This window comes from Enoplosus armatus, chromosome 13 (genome assembly GCF_043641665.1).
Source record: "Enoplosus armatus isolate fEnoArm2 chromosome 13, fEnoArm2.hap1, whole genome shotgun sequence".
NCBI lineage: Eukaryota > Metazoa > Chordata > Actinopteri > Centrarchiformes > Enoplosidae > Enoplosus > Enoplosus armatus.
In genome coordinates, this window is record NC_092192.1 from 4,141,794 (window position 1) to 4,154,092 (window position 12,299).

The following is a 12,299-nucleotide window of genomic DNA, read 5'->3' on the forward strand; positions in this document are numbered from 1 at the left end:
GAGTTTTTTCCTCCTCTTTAATCTTCTGTGGTGTCAAGCAGATTTCCAATGGATTTGTTGCGCAAATTAATCTGGTTATGGGTGATAGTTGGGATGATTTTTGTGGGTTTGGTGATCAGCCTCATCTTCCTTCTCATCAATAAGTGCATTTCCAGAGGAGGTAAGTTGAATCCCTGCTCAACGCATTTATCAGAAGTTACTGAAACTGGCATCATTTGCATGTCGAAACAAAAAATGTTTACTTCTCTTTCCTGTTCTTTCGCACACTCCTTCTTTTCTGCTTATTATAATAGAAATGCTACTAATAAAACCCAATGATCTTAAAAGCCAAGTGTCAAAACGTCATGTAGTTATTGCTTAATACATACAGAGTTTGAGTGAGTGTGTGACAATTTATTCTCCTTTTTAGCTACTTGTACAGCCTGCGATTAGCACCTCACGAGACAGAATTATTCACAAATAATCCAAGCAGTGTGGGTATTTCTTTGAAACAGCATTTAGACCACCATATAGGGAAATACAATGTACAGAATATGTTAAAAAGTAAGAAACCCTGGTCTCACTCAGATCAGAAATGTTATGTGAATGAAGCCTGAACCAAACAGAAAGTATCTACAGCAGATTCAAGAATTTTTATACGTCACGTGTAGACAACAGGCTATCAAGTGAGATATAAAGTGAACACAAGATTGCACCAAAACAACAAAACCAATGTGCAATAAAGATAATAATAGACAATACTTTTTACAGGACACATCTTCCCCAACAAAAAAGAGGCTATGAGCTAAATTTGACTAAAACGATTTTAACTTAAATTTACTGACCTGACAAATGCTCTTAAATCCTGAAAATAGTGAGAAGTAGAACAGAAGAAGAAGTGTGCATTTGACCAAATGAGTCTTCTTGTGGGAAAATTACAGAAATGGGTTGATAAAATAAATGTTAAGGGATGCCTGGTGGCCGAAATCTCATCTAATAAATAATGGTTCAAAGGATTAGTTCACACATATTATCACATAAAATCATTTTCTCCTTTACTGCAGATAGAGTTTGGGGTTTATGCGCTGTAGTTTTCAGATATCCACAGTATAAAGATGTGCTGCCACCACCAATACAATAAGGGTTAACACTAAGCAGTAAAAACTGACTAATGCTGTTTCTGTGTACTCTGTAAGTGTGTCATTTGTTGCATATCTGTCTGTCCTGAAGGGGAATCCCTCCTGAGGTTTCTTCCTTTTGCTCAAACAGAGGGTCATGATATCGTTATGCTGTACAGATTATAAAGCAGGGTCACAGGATATGACCCCATTACTCTGAAAAATCCACAGACTTTGCCCTGAATTGATTTTATTGGAGCCATGTCTGTGGTAAAACAATGAAAACTCTGTCGTACGTGGTGTTAAGTCACACATCTTCAAAATTAAGCTACAACTTGACTTTGACTTTAATTTGCGACCTGACTTGAATTTGAGACTTTCTTGTAACTTGTACAAATGACTCCTCTGAAACTTTCTGTGATCAGCACGTACACAGTTTGTAGCGCACATACACTTCTTCATTATACTTATATTATAGAAGAACTACCACTGTTGATTCTTAGTCTTTTGTACCAGCATTATGAATAGATATTAACAGCAGTATAATACTGTTACCAACTAATAATATTAGTATCTATTATTGTTGCCGTTACTACAAATGATAATAACACTTAGAAATGGTGTGTCGGTTATTAGCGTTCATCACATTAGTTACAGCCAGTGGTATAATGTAACATTTACTCAAGTAAGAAATTTGAAGTACTTGTACTAGTATTTCCATTTTATGCCACTTTATACTTCAACTCCACTACAATTTGGTGGCAAATATTGTATTTTTTTTACTCCACCACATTGATTTGATAGCTTTAGTTACTTTGCAGATTTTGATTATTAATATAACATATAAATCAACTAATAAATTATTGTGTATTATTACAGATGAAACTACACAGCATGATGTAGAGTAATTAAAATCAGCTCCGACTTTACCAGCTGCAACATTAAAGTGATTTAAATATTAATGCGTCACTAATTATATTCTAATAGCATAATACACATTATTCTGAAATGGGCCATTCTGCATAATGAGTACTTTTACCTTTGATACTTTAAGTATATTTTGATGCTAATACTTTTGTACTTTTACTCAAGTAAGAGTTTGAATGCAGGACTTTTACTTGTAACAGAGTATTTTTACACCGTGGTACTTTTCCACTGGAAACAGCTACCTATTTTCCAGTATAATCATTATATGCAGGTGGACAGTGGTATCTGTCAGTAAAACATGGGTGACAAGTATTCAGATGCTTTACTTAAGTAAAGGTTGCAATACTGTAATACTAAAATACTAACCCCCTAACCCTAACCCTAACCCTATTATAAATCAAGGCCCTTCACTGAAAATCTCACTAGTAAAAAGTAAAAGTTCTAATAATGTAGAAAAATGCTCCCTGTGAGTGTTAGATTATTATATATTATGTCATATGATCAGCATTACTGATTCATAGTATTTTACTGTTGAAGTTGGTCGAAGTGGATCTTATTTTATTCTTTTTGGATTGTTTAATCTACAACAGTACACCATATTTTTTAAACTGATGTAAAATCTTAATCTGTAAAGTAACTAACTGTATGATATTTCCATCAGTAGAGTAGAGGTATAAAGTGGCATGAAATGGAAATACTTGAGTTAATGTACTACAGGTCAGTAGAACAGTGGTGGAATACCATCAGCCAATCTAATGTGCTTGTGTGTTCACGAGGAATTTCATGCAAAAGTTACATTTACAGTAACATGAAGCGAGCAGTTGACCTTAGTTTCATTTTCAATATCAAGAACTACCTGTTTTTAGGTAACTGAGAAAGTGATATACTGTATTACCACAAATAAAAAGCCAGAACAGGAAGGGAAACGAAACCATAACTGACTGTGAAAGAATTACTTGGAGGAATTCATCGCAAAGCAGAAGAAAAAAAAACTATTATAATTGTATGAATTACTATTATTAGGTGGACCCTCTGGATTTGATTAGCTTAGATGAAAATTTAATGATCCCTGTGGGGAAACTGGGCTGCAGCAGCAGAGAGAGGGGGCTCAGTGATGGTTTAGGGTAAACATAGAGCAAATAAAGGGAGCAAAATATAACACAGCTGATCATCGTGAGTGGAGATTAAAGAAGAGTGTACATATGAAAACATAAATACTGTATGTATATAAATTTAGATACAAATACGATTTAAAGTAACAGCCAATGTGCAAATGTGAGTGTTATTATTGTTAGGTTTTCTCACAAATATGTCCTACTTAACACTAAAAGTAAATAAAGAACCTTATTATATCGCCTTAAAAAAATTCTGTTGTATTTATTTACACAATCCTGCATCATACTCCTGCTGAGCTGTTAATAAACTAAATAATGGCCCTCTGGTCTTTCATAACGCTCAAAGATTTGACACCAAGTTTTGTAAATTTTATTAAAGAGTTTTCTTTTTCTCGTAGCTTAAACTGAACTATATGTTGATGTTTTTTTTCCACAGGCAAACACAGAATCTCAGAGCTTCACAAACGATCTGACTTCAATATCACGTAATATATATATATATGAATATTTACTGTACTGGATATTTCACACATTTGATATTGAATGCATTGATTTTCTCAGAATTGTTAAAAGTTACATGTTAGTGTACTCTATAAAAGTACAAATTGTTCCACTTTTAAGGAAAAATACTTGTTCACATTCTCACCAAGAGTTAGGTGAGAAGATTGATATCAAACTTATTTGTCTTGTAAATATGAAGCTGCAGCCATGGGACGGTTAGCTTAGCTTAGCATAAAGACTGGAAACGGGGAAACAGCTGGCTCTGTCCAAAGGCAAAGAATAAATAAATAAATCCTTCTACCAGCACCTCTAAAAGATATTAACATGTTATATATTTTGTTTATTTAACCCATCCAGAGCTGAAGTGTAAAAACATCAAGTTGCAGTTATACAGTGCAGTTTAGGACAGTTTAAACAAACAAGATATAGCGTCTTAATTAGTGAGCTTTAAAGTTGCTGGTAGGTAGATTTTGTTACCTTTGGACAGAGCCAAGCTAGCTGCTTCCCCCTGTTTTTAGTCTTTGTGCTAAGCTATGCTAAGCTAACTGGCTGCTGGCTGTAGCTTCATATTCAATGGACAAATATGCGAGTGGTATCGACTTCTCATTTAACTCTCGGCAAGAAAGCGAATAAGCTTATTTCCCAAAATGTGGATCGGTTCCTTTAGATCAGATTTTTCACACTGAACTTGACGACAAAACATTAATTTCTCTTCTCAACTTCTCAGGAGCAACAAATACCAGGAGAGAAACCTTAAAGCCAATAATCCACCTTTACCCCCTCGGACACAGTTTCTCACAGCAGGCAAGACTCTCTGAATTGACTATATGAAGTAATACTACCCATCAAAATCCCCCTTCCTCTTTTAAACCACACATCCTGAACTGAATACTAAACCTCATCCCAAAAATCTAAAGGGCAAGGTTTTTATTTGTGGCGTCGCATGAGCACACGTAACCACGGATGACAGTAATCAGTCAACTGAAAGGGAAGTGAAAAATCACACTGTAACTTTTTTTGGGGTGACTTTGTTTTTGCAAAGCCCCAGAAACTGGACTCAGATCCAAGAGAGAACCACATATTCTAATTCAATCAGAGGTTTCAGAACCAAAGTTCATCCAAGCATCACACTGAATGACAAGTGTAGATGATGTTCACAGAAAAGTGCCAGTAGTTTTACAAATCAGACCAAAATAAAGGATTTGTTTGGCACAGTGACGTGTCCGTGTAAAGCAAGCAACTGTAACTGTGCCACAAACTTTGGAGGGATACACAGTGGCTTTTAAAGGAGGAGTGCCCTGCTTTACAGTGAAAGCCTATTGGCTACAGATGTTGTTATTCACTTATAGGCTAAATCCCCACCAAGAAAAGATCAAGCTTTTTGGGGGTTTAAACTGGCTACAGTATAAGTCTGATGCTATAAGTCCAACTACTGTGTAAATATAGCTTTATCTTGAGTCTTTTACAATAACATTTGACACTAAAATTAACATTTTAACGTTAGTGAGGTGTGAACAACATAAAGAAGGGTCCAACTCAACTCAGGTAACGTGCAATAAAGATTAGCTTGTTGCTTGACGTAATATTGTGTTTGCCACCAAAGTTTTGCTACCGTTATTTTCTCTGAAGCAGAAAGGAAAAGAAAGGAAAAGACAACAGGAAAAGTAATCGTTTATGTCATATTTTCAGCCATGCAAGTGGCTTACTATTACTTGGCTGCCCAGTTGCCAGGCAACCAGTGGAGACTCCAGGAAGTCACTGTGGCTGGCCAAGAAAAAGTATGGCACATAACCCCCCTTAAAACGGTAAAATGTTGTTGTTGGTTTTTGTACAGTTTCAACAAACAAGATATGTGTTTATCACTTCAGAGGACGTCACATTGACTAAAACTCATTTCCTGGAGACTTACCCTAACGCTAACCACTACTTGCCTAAAACTAACCCTAACCTTAACCTAAGCCTAACCTTACCCTAACCTTAAAGCAAGTCTTCATCCTAAAATGTAATGGTTTACGTTATGGGGACTTTAATTTGAAAACCATACCACAGGTTGTGGATGGTGATGAGAGACTTCCAAGAAATTCTTGAAAAGTGAAAAATGAATTACACATTTATTAGTACACTGATTATGTTGGTGTAACTATTAAAATGACAATCACTATATAGTACTTATTAATAGTATGTAGTATGGAATTGAGACACACAGTTGTAAAGATGTCTAATGTCTGCAGACACCAGAAAAAAGTGTCCCCTAAAGGACTATCGTCTAGTCCAGGGTAAATAGCTAACATGTTTTTAAGAGTCTGATAAGAAATAGTTGAAGCCATATAAAAAGTATTTATGTATATTTTTATGGAATCAAATAAAATGTTCGAACATTGGGAATCAGTTCACGTGAATGGCTTCTTGTGGTCAACCAGTTATATTAGATCAACTCATACAATAAAATAATCAAACTGCCATCACACTGTCAATTATTGCCTCAGTCTATCACCAAACCACTACACTGGTATACTGTAACTCTAACATGAGATAATGAACTCTGACTGAACATGAAATTTGTTGTTTCAGAGACCCAAAGCTACGAGAACCTGGCTGAGGAACAGAACTACGAGCAGAGCGTGCCGGACTACGAGCAGGACACGGCCGACTACGAGCAGAGTATACCAGACTATGTGCAGGGCCTGGACGAGCAGCCTGATTATGTGAAGATGGACAAGGATCCAGATCCAGCAGAAGACAACACCTCCACAGAGGACTACGATGACATCGGAGGTGAAGGCGAAAACCAGGATGAAGAGGACTACGATGACGTGGGATAAGACCACGAGAGAGCAGGAAGGAGATTATTCTGAAAGACACTTTTGACTTTCTTATCTGGATCCTGCTGAGCAGAGATATCGGAAAGACTCACCTTACCTTACCACAGATTTATTTTTGACAGTATCTTTTAATATTATTCATGAAAAACAAGGTAACAGATGAAGTTGTGATCTGCAGGCGCAGAAAGCTTTGATCCTACACATATAACATTTAGCTAATTTATTCAAACTTCAAACTTGTTTTATAGTTATAGTTAGTATTATTTTACAGTAAGTGGTTGTACAGGACAGTTATTTGACACATGTACATAGTTTTAGTATTTGTTCGTTATTGACAACATGTGGTCTGTTAAAATCAAATTATGCTTTATGTTTTAGATTTAAAACTTTTTTTTAAATCTAGATATTTAAAAAGATTTTCTTAAAAATCCCATTTTAAGGAATAGCTTGATATTTTGCAAAATACGCTTGTTTGCTTTTGTGCCGAGAGTTAGATGAGATACCACAACTCAGTTGTGTTAAATATGAAGCCGATGAGCCGGGGGGGGGGGGGGGGGGTTAGCTTAGCTTAGCATAAAGACTGAAATCAGGGGGGAACAGCTCGTCTGGCTTCGTCCAACATGTTATATCTCAATGGGAATGTTAAAATTTGAAATTAGTTTTTCTTATTTTTAAAATTATTTTCAATTGTGTTTTTCTTATATATAACAAATCACATGAAAAGTTGAAAACCAGCAATAAATTGATCCTAATAACAATTATTGTCTGTGTATCCAAAGCCTGATATATCATAGAGCTCCACTGATGTTAAAAACACACAATGAGACACACTGTTATGCTGACTGTCATGTTCCTTCTTTACAATTAACATTAGTGCTGAGTCACATGCTGACAGAAATGCTCAGAGCACCAAATGTGTGTGAATCCGCAGCTGGAAATAGTCCCCAACAAATGCACTCTTTACTCCTATTTGAGTAACGTTTGCTAAAAGCTACAGTGCCCAGCTGTTTCAGGAGATTATTTAGCCTTATTTAGAAAGTAAAGTATTTTTTATAGCTATAAGAAATTACATTTCCAGTCAGAACACAGACGGGGAAGTCAGAAAGTACTGAATGAAGCGTTCTTGGTGATGTTTTCATGGGATTTGTAAGCACTAACAAAAATATAGCACATCACTAAGGCAAGTGATATTCTATGTTTATGTATTCTTTAAGCATACAGTGTTGCCATATTTGTTATTACAAACATGTGAGTGAGCATATAGGTTGCATTTGCATAGAACAAGCCTTTCTTTTGCATAATGAATGCCCCCTGAGAACTGGAGATGGAGTCCCCAGGCTGCCTCCCATGGTCCACTTTGGCTTTAAACCTGATGTCATTGAGCCTTACTTACATTTGGAGAATGGGCCATCTCCTCCTGTGGATTTGCTCCGTATGATTGAATCTGTGCCTCTTGCACAAGTACATCAGTTTCCTCCTGAGTGAAGCTTTTGTGGCAGATATCCTGTCTGTTCTTTCCAGCGCCATGACACTTGAAAGAGAAGGAATGGTTTTACTTTATCGGGTTATGATGACTTAGCTTTGCTTCATTCACTTAAAACTCTGTCTGACTTCACACATCATAAAACTCTGTCCATGGTTTTACATAAGTTTTTCTATTTCTTGTGAAATTGGGACATTTTAAATTCTCTCCTGGACATGATCCAATTCAAAAAGAGGCTCACTGTAGACCCTTTTCACAGCAGACATTTTGGCATGCCAAAGCAGGAAAAGCACAGGTGTAACAACATTAAAAATGACTGCATTAAATTTAGGTGAGCTCGTTCAAGGGATCCTTGTATTGTGCCTGCTGGCTCACTGAGTTGATGGGGCCGAGCCATCATTGTTTCACCTGTGCTTTTCCTGATACGACAAGTCAAAACATCTGCTGTAAGAAAAGGTCTATTGTTTTCTTGTAATCTTTCAAAGCTAGAACACTAATATGTCAGTGCTTTTTTAATATCCTCTTTATTTCATAATGAATAATATATGTTTTCTTCTTGGGAATAATTTGCTCCACATGATCTTTTTTGCTTTCTGGCTTTTTCTTCAGCCTCTTGTTCCCTTAGGTTTGTAAAAATGTCTCAGATTATTTTCATTTTCTTGGCAGTTCTCAAGTCCCTTTAAGCCTTGTGAGTTTGCTTATCAAAATTGTTTGTGTATTAAAGATATTAAAGCTGTTAAATTATGCAAAGGGGTTTTGCTATCTTGGGTTATTGCACATATCATAAGGGAAAAAACTGCCCCATCAAACTTGGCCTTGGACTGTACTTGAGATGAAGAATCTCAGAGCATGAAACTGGTCTTAATGCAACACAAAAAGTATCTGTGAGGTCGAGCTTGAGCTTGAGACTTGCCAAGAGAGAAGCGGTGCGATTGCAACAATCTTTCTCTTCATGTCTGACTATAACCAACACAATCCACAAAAAAGAACAAGCGCCTTGTCCATTCAAACCAGAGTTTATCATCTTACCACTGTTTGGCAACAACTACAACAACAGTCTGGGTTTCCTGCTGCCAACCGAACTGTAAGAAACCAAACCGGAGTTCATTTCCTGACTGCTAAAAAGTCAGAAGTGTTGTCAGAGGCATTTACAGTCAATGTGGGGACATCTAATAACAAAACAACAGTGGCGGAAGAAGTACTCAGATCCTAGTAAAATCAAAAAAAGTAAAAGTACTAATTTTGCAGTTTCTAACAAGCCATCAACAAAAGGTTCAGTCAACTGCAATTATAAATGTTAATCAATCACCAATGAAGGGTTCTTATAGTAAAGCATCAATCCTGCAGTTGTAAATGATAATAAGTTGTTTATGAATGGGTTTTCCTTTTCCAGAGGGTAATTGGAAGTGGAGTCCATTGGAGGGTCTTCCTGATGAATTAAAGAGCTAAAAAAAAGTAAGTGTGATACTGGAGGAGGATTCTTCCAAAACCTGGCAACCCAAAAGTCAATAAAGGATTCGTAAATGGTCTATTGATGAATTATTAATGAATGCCTATAAACCCCTTAATAAAGGATGACTTATCAGAAAGTGGCATGCAAAAATGTAATATTAATTTCTTTGACTTTTCTCTGACATTTTTGCTTTTTCTGTAAAAAATATTTGATAGTTTTACCTCTTTGGGCCTCAAACATTATTCAAATAAAACATCAGAGAAGTTTGGAGGGTAAATGTTTCTTTGGTGGAACTACTGACAACTCAAAGACATCTGAAATGTGAGTAGAGTAGAGACTACAATATTTGCATCTGAAATGTAGTGGAGAAGAAGAGGAAATGAGGTGGCATAAAATGGATATAGTGAAGTATAAGTACCTCAAAATTATACTAGATTGGCTTACAGACTAAATTAGATATAGCATTTGGGGCCCTGAGCAGAATCTGATCCCTCATGTTCAAAAATGGTTGGAGTAACTTTAATCTCCATCATCCATTCATTTCCATTTTCACAGTGGATGTCTTGGAGGCCTCCTGGTGGCAACAGGGCCCTTAGCAGCCTCTCAGTCAGTTTATACCCTATGTTTAACTGCCTCAGGCCGGCCATGCTGAGTCCAAATATTGAATTACAGATGGGGCAAAAATTCCCCAAAATCATTTGGACACCGTTAAAAAACGCCCTAAGCCAATAGTTTGGTGACCTACATACATCTAATAATCCCCCATACTGACCACATAATAATATCTTGTCAGTCATCACTGCTTCGTTTGGTCCTGAGACATTTAATGGATATAAGTGGGTTTGGATGTTGGGAGTCTGCCACAGTTTAGGGTTTAGTGAATTGATTACACAGGGGCTCTCCAAAGAGATGACCAAGGCCAAAGAAAAATGCACAAAAAGTTGGTGAAAGTTTGGACACAAAACAGCCGAAACACATAAAGGTCATTGAAGCAAAATGGTGATAAAATGTGACCACAGTTACAGATAATTTTCACCTCTTAGCCTATTATCCACAAAACTGCTTGGTGGTTTTAAGTGTTTATTAGTGTATAGTATTTGGCAACAATAACAACTTCTCATATGACAACATATTTTATATTATTACAGCTGTGTTATACGATATTGTCATTCATTGCATTATATTTCTCTGTGATTATACCTTACATGATTACATGTAACAAATAAACTCAACTGACTTGATTGATTATCTGTTTACAGCAGCTTCCACTTATGGGTGCCCACAGGAGGAGGACAAATATATTAATAAACACTAATATCTGCATACAACCACATTATAGTGTGTTATAAAACATTTATTCATCTTCTGTATACTGTTAATAAATGCTAACTGTGTAGCGACCAATAAATGTCTCTCAGCCCCTAAAATTATAGTGGTCTGTAATTTGTCATGAGGGCTTTTATGTTGAAAAATCTAAAACGGAAATAAAACTAGAGGTAAAGGTGGTAGCTTGAAACAGACAGAAAGTCACTTTTGGGAGAAAGAAACTCTTAAAAACATGTCCTTTGGCAGTATTAGATAATGTTAATACATATAAAGAGACATTACTGTTAGAGAAAAGAAACTAAAAATGAATATTGATACATAAAACATTTATTTTGTGTGGAGTGCTGTAGGGTTAAAACTCATTATTTACCATCATGGCACATTTGACATGAAGTAATGAGTCATTGAGGGCAATTTGTGCCACAGCTGGGTAAAAATATAAATAATTCAATGCCTCACAGAGCCTCTATTAACATTATTACAGCAACAAATAAAATGTGTGAGTCTTCAATCACCACCAAAACATAATGTTAGAGGTATACAACGCAATACACAAGCAAGAAATACAAACAAAATACTTAAAACAAAGCAAAGAATATTAAAACACGAAATATGATACAAAGGAGCAAGATTTGTGGCTCAGTCGTTTTATTAATTTAAATAAACGGAAATAAATTCAGATGTGCAGAGTCCCCGAAAACCCTCAGGTTCACTGTGTGGCAACTGGTTTGTGGTAATTTGTTTGTGAATATGCACCACTATAGCACAACATCAGCTGACATCTTGTCAGGCGTTCAGACCGAAAACAGTCCTGCATTAAAGGGGCTGGTTGATAATCAAAATTAATCAACTAATTGTTTCAGCTTTTATATCAGCAACCCTGGGGTCAAGTTTGAATTCTGTACACCAGTGGTGGAAGTATTGAAGTAAAAGTATAAATACCACAGTGTATAAATACTCTGCATTAAATTTTTCACTTAAGTAAAAGTATTAGCATCAAAACATACTTAAAGTACCAAAATAAAATGTACTCATTATGCAGAATGCCTCATTTCAGAATAATGTGTATTATAATATTGGACTATAATTATTGATGCATTAGTGTGCATGACTTTAATGTTGCAGACGGTAATGGTTGGGCTGATTTTAATTACTTTATATACTGCTAGCTTCTGAATTTCACCTCTTATCTTACCCTATAATAATGCATCATACTTTATTTGTTGTTTGTATATTTTGTATTGTTAATCTGCAAAGTATGGTAACTAAAGTTATAAAATAATATGTAATAATACTGCCCGCTGGACTCCATTGAGGAGGTGGGGGAGAGGAGGATGTTAGCTAAGCTGACATCCATCATGGACAACACCTCTCACCCCCTGCACGAGACTGTGGGGGCCCTGAGCAGCTCCTTCAGCAGCAGACTGCTACACCCACGGTGTAAGAAGGAGCGCTACCGCAGGTCGTTCATTCCTACGGCTATAAGACTGTTTAACTGCACATAAATCTGCACAATCTGTACATACTTTATATTTTCCGTGTATATATTTATTTTTGTCCCCCATATTTTTTATA

General features: G+C 36.1%; 1 long non-coding RNA gene across 1 annotated transcript; it reads left to right on the forward strand.

The window, feature by feature from the left end:
- Window positions 1-94: 94 nt before the first annotated feature.
- LOC139294814 (uncharacterized) lies at window positions 95-4,425 on the forward strand. The gene is made up of 3 exons (XR_011598413.1): window positions 95-160; window positions 3,576-3,624; window positions 4,368-4,425. It is a non-coding gene; the product is annotated as an uncharacterized lncRNA (long non-coding RNA).
- The last annotated feature ends 7,874 nt before the right edge of the window (window positions 4,426-12,299 follow it).